Source organism: Xyrauchen texanus, chromosome 13, assembly GCF_025860055.1.
Source record: "Xyrauchen texanus isolate HMW12.3.18 chromosome 13, RBS_HiC_50CHRs, whole genome shotgun sequence".
NCBI lineage: Eukaryota > Metazoa > Chordata > Actinopteri > Cypriniformes > Catostomidae > Xyrauchen > Xyrauchen texanus.
The window spans coordinates 18,390,381-18,407,292 of record NC_068288.1 but is presented as its reverse complement, the minus strand read 5'-3'; the positions used below and the strand labels follow the sequence as shown (position 1 = coordinate 18,407,292).

Here is a 16,912-nt window from a genome sequence, read left to right as displayed (position 1 = left end):
ACTTTATGAATAGTTTAACATTCAAAAAATGGCTCCCATTCACTTCCATTGTAAGTGACACAGATGTTTGCTTTTTTTAAAGAAAAAGGGAGAACGAGTCAAAATAATTTTTTGTGGTAATCAACATTATGCCACAAATTCTGTCGATTGAGCTTAATTTGTATCGAACCCGGAACATTCCTTTAATATATCCATATTTGTTCTGTTAAAATAAATTACAACTCAGATAATCAAACTGAAACTGTTACAGATTTTCTTTTTCAGAATATGACATGTTGAGAAATATGCAGGTAATGTTTCAAATCCATTTCAGTAAGCAAAATGTAGGAGACACATTGTTCTCACTCTTTCTTCTTAAAATGAAGGTAATTATTCTGTGAAAATCTTCCTTCCGTTGCATGTTCATGATAATGCATGAAACCTCATTCACATTGGCTCACTAGAACTTGTATTGCATAGTGCTGCATGTCTAGTTGTAGCAAAAACAACACAAGTTATCTGGCAAATATGTGATTGCATTTAAGTATGTATCAGTGTGAACAAATATCTCTCATGAAGTCACATGAATTTGTAACGGACATCAAGAATTTCACTGATTAATAAAAACCTTGTGTTGTTTCTTACCAAAATCTAGAAGAGGAATATGACACAAGACCCATGGACAACTTGAAATGTTTGCATTATTTTTTAAGCTTGAGTGCCGAGTCACTATCCACTGCTACTGTATTAAATAGAGAGATATTCTCCTTTTGTATTCTTCAGAAGAAAGTCATATGGGTTTGGAAGAACATGAACGAGAGTAAATGTTCATTTTTGGGTGAACTATTCTTTTTGACAATTAACCATTGTATCATGATTTATTACACCTTTCTCTCTGTTTCAGAGAGTCCTGGAACAATTCCATTTAAGATTGGAATAAGATGTAAGATTTATATATATATATATATATATAACAGTGTTAGTTAGTTGTGGCAGTGATGCTTTATTGTATTTTATATATATATATATATATATATATATATATATATATATATATATATATATATATATATATATATATATATACAATAAAGCATCACTGCCACAACCAACTAACACTGTGTTCCCAGACATACTGCTTTCTAACTCATTGTACAAACTATATGTGATGTGGATGAAATGGTGTGGGCAGACCTAAACAAGAGACAGGAGGCCGCAGAATTATCCATTTTTTTTCTTTCCCCTTCATCTTCACAGAATTATTTTCATTGCAAAAACTGTTTTGAGCTTAGTTAATTATTTTAATTACAAAACCATGTCCGGATGCAACTGGTACACAGATTTCACATGCACATGAAATGAAAATGTTTTGTGCAGGAATTACATTTGTAAATGTGAGTAAGTAGTACAGCATAGTGTGCTGAATTTAGAGCTTTGAGTAATTTTGCAGAGAATACACATTGAGACTTTCCAGACCCGTTTCTAAGTCTTAATCTGTTATGCGAGTTGGTACATTAACTTTGCGACGCACGCTTGAGAAATACTGTTGAACTACCATCTGAACAGCATCTTCTCATTTTCATTTAAGCAGCTGAAATAAGCAGACTGTAAACTGCAAAGTAAAAAACTGCAGTATCTGACAAAATTAAAAGCCAGAAAAAAAAGGTACAAAAATACCATGGATCATTACAAAACATGTTCAACACAATATTATTTATGACTAAATAGAAAGTTAATTGGCTGTATTGTTTGGTTCAGATCTAGCTGTGTGGCTTTTCTCCTCTCAGCTTTAAAAACACCAACCATGCTGAAAGCCTCTTTCCAGAGTACACGAGAGAGAGAGAGAGAGAGAGAGAGAGAGAGAGAGAAACAATGAGTGAAAACGAGTGAACAAAGAAACCAGAGGAAAAAAATGAGCGAGAAATAAAAAATGAGCACAAAAGAGAAAAGGGGATTAATGAGCAAATAGTTAAAGATAAAAAGAACTAGACAGAGAATGAAAATGAGAGTGGACAAATGAGAGTGGACAAATGAGTGAAAAGAGTAGCAAAAGAAAAAGGAGAGAGTGAGAAATAAAGGGAAAGTGTGTGTTGGGGGGCTGTATGGGATTTTGAGGTAGAACACATGCTCAAACAGAAACCATGACTGTAAAAATGAGTAGCTTACTGACAGAATTTCAGTACCTAGCAGCAGCGGGCTGGATGTAATTCAGGAAAAATGGGAAGTCCTACATTTTTTTTTCTGCTTGCCGCCATCAGTCTGCCAACTCAAATAAGCCTTGCCCCACTGTGCAACAACCTGTTTTGATGGAGCTTGATCAAGAAGAATCTCCAACATATTGCAGACTCTGATACAGAAGCCAAAAACAGCTGTCAATCACAGCATTAGTTCACTGTTATTGATATATATATATATATATATATATATATATATATATATATATATATATATATATATATATATATATATATATACATACACACATACATACACTCACCTAAAGGATTATTAGGAACACCATACTAATACTGTGTTTGACCCCTTTCAGCCTTCAGAACTGCCTTAATTCTACGTGGCATTGATTCAACAAGGTGCTGAAAGCATTCTTTAGAAATGTTGGCCGATATTGATAGGATAGCATCTTGCAGTTGATGGAGATTTGTGGGATGCACATCCAGGGCACGAAGCTCCCGTTCCACCACATCCCAAAGATGCTCTATTGGGTTGAGGTCTGGTGACTGTGGGGGCCATTTTAGTACAGTGAACTCATTGTCATGTTCAAGAAACCAATTTGAAATGATTCGAGCTTTGTGACATGGTGCATTATCCTGCTGGAAGTAGCCATCAGAGGATGGGTACATGGTGGCCATAAAGGGATGGACATGGTCAGAAACAATGCTCAGGTAGGCCGTGGCATTTAAACGATGCCCAATTGGCACTAAGGGGCCTAAAGTGTGCCAAGAAAACATCCCCCACACATTACACCACCACCACCAGCCTGCACAGTGGTGACAAGGCATGATGGATCCATGTTCTCATTCTGTTTACGCCAAATTCTGACTCTACCATCTGAATGTCTCAACAGAAATCGAGACTCATCAGACCAGGCAACATTTTTCCAGTCTTCAACTGTCCAATCTTGGTGAGCTCTTGCAAATTGTAGCCTCTTTTTACTATTTGTAGTGGAGATGAGTGGTACCCGGTGGGGTCTTCTGCTGTTGTAGCCCATCCGCCTCAAGGTTGTGCGTGTTGTGGCTTCACAAATGCTTTGCTGCATACCTCGGTTGTAACGAGTGGTTATTTCAGGCAAAGTTGCTCTTCTATCAGCTTGAATCAGTCGGCCCATTCTCCTCTGACCTCTAGCATCAACAAGGCATTTTCGCCCACAGGACTGCCGCATACTGGATGTTTTTCCCTTTTCACACCATTCTTTGTAAACCCTAGAATTGGTTGTGCGTGAAAATCCCAGTAACTGAGCAGATTGTGAAATACTCAGACCGGCCTGTCTGGCACCAACAACCATGCCACGCTCAAAATTGCTTAAATCACCTTTCTTTCCCATTCAGTTTGGAGTTCAGGAGATTGTCTTGACCAGGACCACACCCCTAAATGCATTGAAGCAACTGCCATGTGATTGGTTGATTAGATAATTGCATTAATGAGAAATTGAACAGGTGTTCCTAATTAATCCTTTAGGTGAGTGTATGTATGTATGTATGTATGTATGTATATCATATATATATATATATATATATATATATATATATATATATATATATATATATGATTGTTGGCAGATAGGATGTTCCAAGCTTCTAGGTGAGCTTGCCACAGTCCTTCTACCAATTTAGGCTGCCTCAATTGCTTCTTCTCTTCATGGAATCCCAGACTGACTCAATGATGTCGAGATCTAGATTTGTGCGGGCCATGCCATCAGTTGCAGGGATCTTCTTTTATTTAATTCTATTTGCAAAGGGAATGTTGAAATCTAAAATGTATTTTTCCAACTGATACACTAGAAGCAGAATATACAAAATAACAGTTTTAAGGTACATTTTATTTTGAAGAATATGCACCTAAGAATTTTGCATAGTACTATCTATATTTGGGCTGGGAAATTTAACCCGTTAACTTTTGCCATTAATAGTTTTAGTTTAAGAAGTAAAAAAATAAAAATAATGCAATTAATGCAGCATCTGTTTTATTTTTGTTTATGAAACTTTACACGATTGGAGAAAGGTGTCTCTAGTTGTTCCTCGAGGGTTAGGACATATGCTGCCTGTCAGGAACAAACCAAGGCACCTTTGTACAATGTACCATCATTAATCGTGATTAAACATGATTAATCACAGAAAACTCTGCAATAAGAAAAAAAACATATCGATTTACATACCTAATATACATCCTGTATATACTGTACATAATGGGTCATGTCAGCGGAGACAAATCCGTACAAATCGATAACTAAGATGAAGCTAAAAAGCACAGACACAGAAACACAGTACCACTAAGAACACTGTTTTCTAATGAGTATCAAGGAAGATTTTGCAATGCATTAGAGAGATTAGGTGAAAGTGCGGTCACTGTAGATGACTCAAATTTGTTATGGGGTCAGAAGTTATTCTGCACGCTGAATGCCTAGTGGGACTGCACCTTAAGAGGTTCTTCATTTTAAGTAGCTGCTGAATTTTATCTTGTTTTGGGGTCATTAACACACTGATGACCACAGTGGCATAGCCTGAGATGTGTGGTTGGATGGAGGTAAAGGGCTGCTGCCAGGAACAGGTTCAAATGTCTTAATCTGGCAGCTCTAAGAAGCCAATGGAGAGATCTGAGCAAAGCTGTAACGTAAAGCCATGAGGATTTCTTACGGATGAAAGCTATTTTGGCAGCAGAATTTTGGTTGCGCTCAAAAATGACAGAGGTCAAGAAGAGAGCGCTTTTTAATTTTCTTTTTTAGTGACATTGTCAGTTACCACAGAAAAATATATTTGGGCTTGCCCCTTTAAGACAAAAAAAATAAATAAAACATTTACACTTATGCTTAGCACAATAGAATTTAGGGCCGGGAGATATGAAGATATATATCGTGGCGACAATTCAGTGTCAATCGAGAAATTTTGCTATATCGTGTATATTGCGAAATGTATGTATCCATGTGCACACCATATGACAATCTATCAGCGTGCAGGGCTTCTCGTGAGAAAACTAGTAAGCTGTGAAATACAGTTAAATGTACAACTTCAGCATTTAGACTTGACACAGTTGAGAGACAACAGATGAAGTAATCAAAAACATCCTCAAGGTGCTAAACTTTTACCGAAGTTTCTGCAATGTGAGGATAAATAAATAAATATTCAACATGGCAGAGGAGAAGACTGTTCCTATAGTGAATGTCTTTTGTGCAAAGGCTACCGCAAAATACTCAGGGGAGACCCCCTCTTCGAATGGATATTTTTGACATAGGAAAATAGAATGTATTTGACCAGAGTTCTCATTATCTTCAGCAAGCTGACTAATACTACACTACAGCTTGGGACTGGAGTCGCAACAGATGCAGGTAGTCGCAAAAGCTCAATCTCTAGCTCTCAAACACACACACTTGTTTCTCCAATGACTTGTTAGAAACAGCCCAAGTCATCAGTTATAGTTCTAAAGTAACGTTTTCAAATTAGTTTCGGAGACATGTGTGGATCTTTTGAACTAGCAACGGCAGATCCTGATCTGTGGCATAAGAAAGTAGTTCCTAGCACAAATGCATTTTTTTTAAATTCACCTGAATTCTCTCTCCCCTTTATTTTGCAGACCGGGCTGGGTGCGGTGCTCTCGCAGGAGATGGGAGGGGAGGAGCGGTCAGTGCCATTAATTAGTTGCAAGCTCTCCTTCAGGGAGACAAAGTATAGTATCAATGAGAAGGAGTGTCTTAAGTGGGCTGTTCTTACCCTCCACTACTATCTGCCGATCAAACTCCTCTGCAGTGGCTCCACCACATGAAGTATACTAACGCACGGATCACCTGTCAGTATCTGGCTCTACAGCCCTTTAAATTCGAGGTGATCCACAGACTGGGGGGGGCAGATGGTTGTGGCTGGCTTTCTCTCCAGAAAGGGGGTCTGTCTGTGGGAGAGGGAAAACAGTAAGGCTCGTCACCTGGGCTGTAATTTCTCAAACACCTGTCTCTCATTATAGTGATGGCAGAGGGAGAGCTGATAAGGCCTGCCAGAGCGGCAAAGGACAAAGAGTGGCTTTATGTTTGAATGTGTGTGTGTGTGAAGCTGACGAGAGAATAAAACACTCAACTGTTCGCGGTCTCCTGACTCCTCCATTGCCTATCTACAAACCTATCTTTATCATACTATTTAGTTTTTACATCTGGCACCAACAATCATCCATGCGATTATCTAATCAGCCAATCATGTGACAGCAGCGAAGCGCATAATATCACGCAAATGTAGGTCAGGAGCTTCAGTTAATGTTCACATCAACAATCAGAATGGGACATTTTTTTTTATCTCAGTGATTTGGAGTGTGGCATGATTGTTGGTGCCAGATGGGCTGGTTTGAGTATTTTGGTAACTGCTGATCTCCTGCTGAACCAGAATTTACTCAGAATGGTGCCAAAAACAAAAAACATCCAGTGAGTCGCAGTTCTGTGGATGGAAATTCCTTGTTGATGAGAGAGGTCAACAGAGAATGGCTAGACTGGTTTAAACTGAGAAAGTCTATGGTGACTCAGATAACCAATGTACAATTGTGGTAAGAAGAAAAGCATCTCAGAATGCAATTCTGGGGGAACAATATTAGACAGGTGGCTTTAATGTTGTGGCTGATCGGTGTATATCATTATCGTGATATAAAAGTTTTCATATCGTGATTTAAGATTTTGGTCATATCGCCCACCCCTAATCGAAGTAAATATGCTAAACCATTGCACCAGAATAAACAGTAAATTACACATGGTTTAGAAAGCATATCCACAATACCATAACCACAAAGTACTGTTAACATGAAGCAAAGTCCAACCAAAGGAATAATGTTGGTCATGCAAAACTATAAGTTAATCTGTCTAGAACAGTGGTGTCCTTCACTAACAGATGATTGACACAATTTTGCAGTTTAACACATTTTTGTACTGAAGAATTAATGTAATGTAAATACTAGAGCAAAAATATGAGCTTTCCATTTCTGCTTTAAAACCTTACAGAATGCCTAGCCCCATAGACTTCCACTGTCAGTGCATTACTGTACACAAGATTTTGGTTTGTTCTGATGAACTAATTGACAAGTCAAAGTTATTTTTGTGGTAACTGACAGCATTTAATTGATGATGTACACTGTAAACCCTGAAGTTGTCATTACTTGAAATATCAAGCTGTCTTAATTATAACTTGTAATGTCCAGTTTTGGGCTCATAACTCAAATATATAAGTTCATTAAAATTATTTATCTTAAAAATCCATAGACTTAATATTTTGAGTGTAAATAACACAATGTTGAGTACAAAATTGAGGCTATGGGGAATACCCACAATCCCTTGCAATTCAATTATGTTTGCTTGGTCAAATGGAATACATGGGGATATTTAATTAGTTATTTAGAATTCATAGAGGTTTTAGCACTTTTGTAGTATTGTGTTACTTTGTTACAAATAGTTTTGTGTGATGTCAACATTAGGTTGATCAGTGTCCCATTTGGCCAAGGTGACCCTATTATCACCGTTCTCCTTGTGCGTGTGCAACTGAAGTATAGGTATGCAGTTCTGTGGAGAAATATTTAATAACTGATCTAGAATCAGTTATTTTATTTGAGTTGTACTGTTGTTTGACCTTTAAATTATTTATTAAATCTTAAAAGATTTAATTAAAATGATTAACACCAGCTGTAAAAAACAATATTTAAATAGCAAATCTGAGTCAAGTGTACTATATATTTAAGTTCATTCTATATGAACAAGTTAATTGAACTTAAATACTCATTACTCAATGGAATTGAGGGAACGAGTTTACTCAAATTATTGTAATTAAATTATTAGGGTTTTCAGTGTGTGGAGCTTAAATTGTACTGGATCCAATGCATTAAGGATATTATTTACTTGAGCTGAAAAGGTCAAAGCTGCACATTCATAAATCCTCTGCAGCACACATTCAGCAAATAACTGCAGCAAACATGGCTCAACCTGACACTGTGTGTGTGGTAATAGACATTTTGCGTGTCCACCAAGGGACACAAAATATGTGGACATGGTCATGGAAATCAAGTCATTGATGAGCTAGCATCATTTGCAAGAGACACACAGTATTGAAAAGTCTTCTTATTCATTAGAGAGAGAATACAGTAAAATAGACAAAGAGAAGAAAGTGCCCCAAACATGAATATTTGGCTTAGTAAATGACTACTGGCAGCAGAGGACTCATGGGAAGACAGGCCTGCCTGCTTGTTCCCCCTCACACAAGTTTGCCATTCCAGTGACATAATTCTCAATTCCCGAACTCAAGTGTTTGCACAGATTTGTGACAGCTGCTCACAAATCTCTCTGGCTCGGGCTGCAACTATCAGCCACATTACAAAGCATTCGCAGTTCCCAGTAAATGCTGTTTATTTGCAATGTTATTCTAGATAATAAACCTCTAAACCCACATTGTGGACAGGAAAAGTACATTCACACAAACACAGACACACACATAGTATGCAAGTAAATGTGTATTTCTAAAATTTTCAAATGGATGGTATACGGGTATCCTTACAATTATACAGGTTTAATATGTACCATCAGGGGTATCATGCACATATAAAAAAATATATATAAACCAAGCAAAATGACAACTGACCTTCACAGCAAGTGATCATCTGGCATTTTAGATCATACATTTTGATAATAACTACTTTTGTATTCAACAAGAAAAAAGTTCAAGCATTAAGCGACATGAGGGTGGGTAGACGACAGAATTATCAGTTTAAAGCAATAATCTGCATAAGGTGCAACTCAATTGGACAATCCAAATTTAGATATGTGAATAGGTGATTTCTGCCACAGCATTTAAAAGACTAATTTTTTTAAATACAATAATTGTGCAACTTACAAACAAATGCAAATACATTATTTTGGAACTTGCTTTCAAAATCCACTTGGCTCAAAAATCTGAGGGGGCATGTGCTCAGGAAACAGAAAATATATCTACAATTTATCTGTTAGACCCTTTTTACTCCTAGTATTAAGATGCATTTTTGGTGATCGGAACACAAGTGTTCAGCGCAAAATTACTAAACGGGGTTTAAAACATTAACATTTTGTGATCAGATCACAAAAACACATATTGTGGTCAAAAGTGCATATGACCACATCGCATTTGAGGAGTAAACGTGAATCTGTCCTGAAACAAAACAAACTAACCAGCGATGTGCCTAACCTGACCACATGTGATCGGATCACCCAAGATCTTAATACCAGGTTTAAATGGGGTCTATGTGACAGCACTGTAATTTTGTTTAATGCATATATTTATTTTTTCATTAATCAATTTGAGATCAAACTCACAGCAAATAAAGATTTTTTTTTAAGGGTAATGCAAAGCAGGCATGGGAGGAGTTGAATGTTATGATGGAAAGAAAGGGAAAGAACATTTACACCACTCACATAATGCATCTTTTGCAGATGATTTAAATGTATTTTTTAGTAGGTTTGATACTGGTGAATGTATATCTGAATCTAGATCTTTGCTCTGAAATTCCTTTATATGAGAATATTACCCTGGAATATGAGATTGCTTATTGTTTGTCTCGTATTAAGCTTAATAAGGCACCTGGACCTGATTGGCTAAATGGGTGTGTATAGAAAGACTGTATTTTGACTAAGTTTTTACCCAACTATTCCAGCTTTTGATGAATGCAAAATCAGTACCAAAGATATGTAAAATATCTACTGTCATTCCCATACCAAAAAAAAAACAAAAACAGGAGCTAAACAGTTAAAGGATTTTAGACCCATTGCCCTCACACCTGTATTGGGAAAATGCATCTAATGAATTCTGTGTGTGACGTTCTAGCAATTTGCATATAGAAAAGCTAGGAGGTACTGATGGTGCAGTGTTAACTTTATATAATTCAGTTGCTGAATATGTACAACAAACTACGTTAGGATTTTGTTTTTAAATTTTACGTCAGCTTTTAACACAATAAAGATCCATATTCTTATTCAGCGATTGATTGATATGGTGATTAACGGGGGACTTATTTGATGGATTAAAGAGTTCCTTTCTAAACATCCACAAAGAGTGGTTGTTAATGGCAATATGTCTGGAACAATTATTTTAAACACAGGAGCCCCACAAGGAGCAATTTTATCACTTCTTTGTATATTAATGAGTTTACAATTAGAAATAAGGCGTTTAGTCTATTTAAATATGCTGATGATATGGCTCTCGTGGGTCTTTGCAAGTAGGAGAGATAGGTAGGACTCGCTCATAACAAGAGCACATAAAAGCCCTTTTTGAGTGGTGTCAGCTGAGTGCACTTGTGATAAATGTGGATAAAACAAAATAATTGGTAATTACAGGAGATAAGCGGAATATTTTGAATTTGTTTGTAATTTTAAGTATTTGAGGACACATAGATGCTCAACGAGAATACTGACCGCATTTGTAAGAAAGCTCAACAAAGGTTGTATTTGATCAGGAGGTTAAATCACTTTGGTGTGAGTAAGAACATCATTTTGTTGAAAGTATTTAAACATTTAACATGACCTAATTTGAGTGTTAAAAACAGGGTCAAGATGACCAAGATTGTAAATGAAGCCAGTAAGATAATTGGCAAGATACAGAGACTTCTGAATGATCTATATACGTACATGTAAAGTCAAGCAAAAGGCTTTAGTGATAGTAGGGGATGTGTCTCACCAGGGGCGTGTCTAGGGGCAGGCTGGGGGAGGCAGTGCCTCCCCTAGGATAAGCTCTGCCTCCCCTGAGAATTTGAGAAATAATCTGTCCATCTGATCAGAGGCGGCGGCAGTCGATTTTGCTGGGGCTTCAGCCCCGAATGTTTTGAGTGTAGCCCTGAATGTATTTTGAATAGTTGACTGACAAATATGAAACCGGACAAAAGCCTATGTAAACCCCCGAAATCACAAGTTGCCTTATTTCATTGTGCTTTGGCTTTGCACATACTGCATACAGCCTGTAAAAATAGACATAGGCATAATCTAGCCTATAGAATAAGTTCCTTTGCTGTCGGTAGCCTATGGGCGACTCCATTTCTTCCTCTCTGTTGAATATGCAGCAGGTAGAGGAGGAGCTTGCACAGTCGTTGACATCAACTAAAATTACTTAGTGGCGAGTTAACAGTCTAGCTCATTTGTTAGCGCAGTCGCCTCTCATGCCGGAGACCGAGGTTCGAGCCCCGTTCGGAGCGTACTTTTCTTGTTTATCAGGTGTTGTTTTCGCTAAGGATAACCAATAAGCATTAACATAAAATGTATGTGTGACTTGTTTTGTGATATTAGTTTGTAGGAAATATACACTTTGATTTGATTAAATGGTTTTGTAGAGTGTAGCAAAGATGAGCTACAGACTGAAGAGCCAGCAGCAGCTGTGCCAGAATCAGGCATGGAAACTGGTAACAATTAATAAGTCACTTTACTTTAGAGAAAGTTAAAAGTGAAACATTGTTTATCTCAATGATCCTAATGAAAGGATTTTGACAGATGAATTATTCTCATAGAGATGATGAGAATTATATACAGTTCGATGCCATGGTGTGTCAATGAACTTAGACTAAAGTTATTCATGTATTGCTTAACTTAGGATCTTATACATCATTTTGACTATTTATGTCAAAAAATACAAATTATTTATATTCAATATTATTTTTTACCTCACTTTACTGACTATAATATAACTCTTTTGTGATTATGTTAATGTACATGGAAATTCAAGAATCATGATAGATCTTAGGGCAATCCCACTGATCTGCTCTTCCCAATACATTTTCTTCAATGGTATTGGTCCACAATTTGACATATGTAGCACTTGTTGAATTAGTTGTTTGAAGCTGATTTGCAATAAGTTATGTGCTGTATCTGTTCTTTTGCATCACAGATGATTCAGGGAGGATGAGTTAGTCGAGGATAGTACTAGAGTGGAAGATTTAGGAACTGTAGAAACAGGCCCAGCCAGAGCAAAACTCAAAGAATACCCTCTCACCAGCTTTGGACTACAGGGAAGTGGTTGCTAGTGTGAAAATAAAATTGTCTGGGCTAAGCCCCGGATGTCCTTCAATGCTGGAAACGCCTCTGCATCTGATGATAAATTACAATTTAAAAGTGGATTGTTTTGTGCATATTTTTCCATCGCTAGCAGATGAGTGAGGTCTGACACAACAAAAATCCAGTTTAAGCCCTATAGTCTAATAGGGGCCCTGTGCCTATCTTTGGGTTCCTGGCTTAGAAAAAGATATGCACTAAAACAGATTGTGTGTAGTATAGCTTAATTTTGCGCCAATTTTTTCAATTGTTTATGTTGCCCCCAAACAAGCCAAATGCCCCCCCAAGCATGATATCCTGGTAACCCCTCTGTGTCTCACCCTCTTCATGGTGAGTTTCACCTGTTGCCATCAGGGAGATGTTTTAGTCAACCACGTGCAATGAAGAAAGTTTATCAGTTATCTTTTGTGCCCAATGCTGTTAAAATTTTAAATGCAAGGGATTGGTGACTTCTGTCTTGTCTTGTATGCCTTTTTAATATATATTTATTAGGGCTGTCGATTTAACGCGTTCATTCAGTGCCATTAATTTGAAAAAAATTAACGCGTTAAAATTTACGCAATTAATCGCATGCCCCCGGACCATAATAAGGAAGATTCCTGAGAAATGTAAGCTTGTAGTACCACCTGTTTACTCCAGAGGGCAGTAAGTGAAATTTCAGCTGTACGAGCAACGTGCAGTTTATGCAGTGAAGAAAACACTTCAGTATGCAGAACAACACAAATATGCATTATGTTCTTGCGTTCAAAATACTTGGAGCGCAAATCCGAACTAAGGGATCTCAAAATGTGTTTAAATATTGAGTATTAAACTATATTTAACTTGACACAGTGACCTAAACATTTTATGTTTATGAAGCAACACACCTGAGACGTCTGACGTAGGTGTAAATTGACGGGCCCTCATAATAAATCTGCAACTGATTGACAAATTCACTTGTGAAATGGATTGCTGTGAACTGTATGCCAATGATTGACTTATGATCAATAATATGGTAGTAAACAATACATTGTATTCTACATCCGCTTTTTGAATGGCCTTATCAATGATTAAATCTTCTGCTACAAGAATGTAAAACATTTTAATTATCTGAATATATATATATTTTTCACATACATATACATACTTTTTAAATATTTAAAGATAACTATTATATCAATATTATATATTGATATAAATATGTATAATCATTATATATTGAGTTATTGTTATATGAGGGGCTTTCTCAGCAAATATTTGTATATGCGATTAATCGCGATTTATTAATCGGACGCCATGTAATTAATTCGAAAAAAATTATCGATTGACAGCCCTAATATATATATATATATATATATATATATATATATATATATATATATATATATATATATATATATACATATACACAGTATCTCACAAAAGTGAGTACACCCCTCACATTTTTGTAAATATTTGATTATAACTTTTAATGTGACAACACTGAAGAAATGACACTATGCTACAATATAAAGTAGTGAGTGTACAGCTTGTATGACAGTGTAAATTTGCTGTCCCCTCAAAATAACTCAACACAAAGTTATTAATGTATATACCTCTGGCAACAAAAGTGAGTACAACTAGGTGAAAATGTCCAAATTGGGCCCAAAGTGTCAATATTTTGTGTGGCCACCATTATTTTCCAGCACTGCTTTAACCCTCTTGGGCATGGAGTTCACCAGAGCTTCACAGGTTGCCACTGGAGTCCTCTTCCACTCCTCCATGACAACGTCACAGAACTGGTGGATGTTAGAGACCTTGTGCTCCTCTACCTTCCGTTTGAGGATGCCCCACAGATGCTCAATAGGGTTTATGTCTGGAGACATGCTTGGCCAATCCATCACCTTCACCCTCAGCTTCTTTAACAAGGCAGTGGTCGTCTTGGAGGTGCGTTTGGGGTCGTTATCATGCTGGAATACTGCCCTGCGGCCCAGTCTCCGAAGGGAGGGGATCATGCTCTGCTTCAGTATGTCACAGTACATGTTGGCATTTAATGGTTCCCTCAATGAACTGTAGCTCCCCAGACCATGACACTACCACCACCATGCTTGACTGTAGGCAAGACACACTTGTCTTTGTACTCCTCACCTGGTTTCCACCACACATGCTTAACACCATCTGCACCAAATAAGTTTATCTTGGTCTCATCAGACCACAGGACATGGTTCCAGTAATCCATGTCCTTAGTCTGCTTGTCTTCAGTAAACTGTTTGTGGGCTTTCTTGTGTATCATCCTTCTGGGACGACAGCCGTGCAGACCAATTTGATGCAGTGTGTGGCGTATGGTCGGAGCACTGATAGGCTGACCCCCCCACCCTTTCAACCTCTGCAGCAATGCTGGCAGCACTCATACATCTATTTCCCCAAAGACAACCTCTGGATATGACGCTGAGCATGTGCACTTCTTTGGTCGACCATGGCAAGGCCTGTTCTGAGTGGAACATGTTCTGTTAAACCGCTATATGGTCATGGCCACCGGGCTGCAGCTCAGTGTCAGGGTCTTGGCAATCTTCTTATAGCCTAGGCCATCTTTATGTAGAGCAACAATTCTTTTTTTCAGATCCTCAGAGAGATCTTTGCCATGAGGTGCCATGTTGAAATTCCAGTGACCAGTATGAGGGAGTGAGAGAGTGATGACACCAAATTGAACACACCTGCTCCCCATTCACACCTGAGACCTTGTAACACTAACGAGTCACATGACACCGGGGAGGGAAAATGGCTAATTGGGCCCAATTTGGACATTTTCACTTAGGGGTGTACTCACTTTTGTTCCCAGTGGTGTGTTGAGTTATTTTGAAGGGACAGCAAATTTACACTATTATACAAGCTGTACACACACTACATTACATTGTAGCAAAGTGTCATTTCTTCAGTGTTGTCACATGAATCTCAAATCAAATGTTTGCAACACGCTCTAAAAAATGTTGGTACAGTCGAGTGTTTAACACTGTGAATCATCACCATTTCTTCTAATAAAACTTAAGCATTTGGGCACTGAAGACAGAAGTTTGTTAAGTTTAGAAAGTGAAATTGTCCCCCAATCATCCATTATGTAGGTCTTTAGCTAAACAATAGTACGGGGTCATCATTGTCATATGGGGTGCTTCATAATGCACCACACATTCTCATCTGGAGACAGGTCAGGACTGCAGGCAGGCCAATCTAGCACCCGCACTCTCTGCTCACACAGCCATGCACTTGAAATCTGGGCAGTATGTGGTTTGAAGTTGTCCTACTGGAAAATGCAGGGACATCACTGGAAAAGATGGTGCTGGATGGCAGTATATGCTGCCCCAAAATTTGTATATATCTGTCTGCGTTCATGGTGTTCACACAGATGCGTGAATTACCCATGCCATGGGCACTAACACACCCCTGGCCCATACAGACACTGGCTTTTGGACCTGATGCTGATAACCGCTTAGATTGCCCTTTTCTACTTTGGCCTGGATAACACGACAGCTTTGTTTTTCAAAAACGTTTTGAAATGTGGACTCTTCAGACAAAAAAAAAAAAAAGTTGCGCTGTTCTACTTTCCATCTAAGATGAGACCGAGCCCAGAGAAGTCAGCAGCACTTCTGGACAATATTGATGTAGGGCTTATGCTTTCCATAGTAAAGTCTTAACTTGCATCTGTGGATGCAGCGGAGAGAGGTGTTGACTAACAAAGGTTTACTAAAGTTATCCCAAGCCCATGTTCATGATATCCATTACAGATGGCTGAGGTATTAGAGATCATGTGCATTCAGAATTGGTTTTACACCTTGCCCTTTACTCAAAAGATTCAAGGAATCTGGTCAAATCTCTATAACTATACTATGCACTGCAGAGGGTGAAATGCCTAAATCCTTCCATTTTTCTTTCAGGAACATTGCTCTCAAAGTGCTGGATTATTTGCTGAAGCATCAGTTGGCAAATTGACAAATCTCAAATGATCATTGCTCTTGAAGGACTAGGATGTTTTTGTAGGCTCCCAATATACAACGACATGATTGCCTCCCCTGTATAAAATCTCCTGTTTCCCATCGCCTTGTTATTTCAACTCGTCAAATTGTTATTAGTCTCAAATGGCTGGTCTGATTTGAAACTACTGTAAATTAAAATATATATATATGTGTGTGTGTATATACATACATACATACATATACACTCACCTAAAGGATTATTAGGAACACCATACTAATACTGTGTTTGACCCACTTTCGCCTTCAGAACTGCCTTAATTCTACATGGCATTGATTCAACAAGGTGCTGAAAGCATTCTTTAGAAATGTTGGCCCATATTGATAGGATAGCATCTTGCAGTTGATGGAGATTTGTGGGATGCACATCCAGGGCACGAAGCTCCTGCTCCACCACATCCCAAAGATGCTCTATTGGGTTGAGATCTGGTGACTGTGGGGGCCATTTTAGTACAGTGAACTCATTGTCATGTTCAAGAAACCAATTTGAAATGATTCGAGCTTTGTGACATGGTGCATTATCCTGCTGGAAGTAGCCATTAGAGGATGGGTACATGGTGGCCATAAAGGGATGGACATGGTTAGAAACAATGCTCAGGTAGGCCGTGGCATTTAAACGATGCCCAATTGGCACTAAGGGGCCTAAAGTGTGCCAAGAAAACATCCCCCACACCATTACACCACAACCACCAGCCTG

General features: G+C 38.0%; 1 protein-coding gene across 1 annotated transcript in view; it reads right to left on the bottom strand.

The window, feature by feature from the left end:
- Positions 1–16,912, bottom strand: part of LOC127654462 (syntaxin-8-like) — a 92,605-nt gene that overhangs the window by 7,965 nt on the left and 67,728 nt on the right. The window lies entirely within an intron of this gene.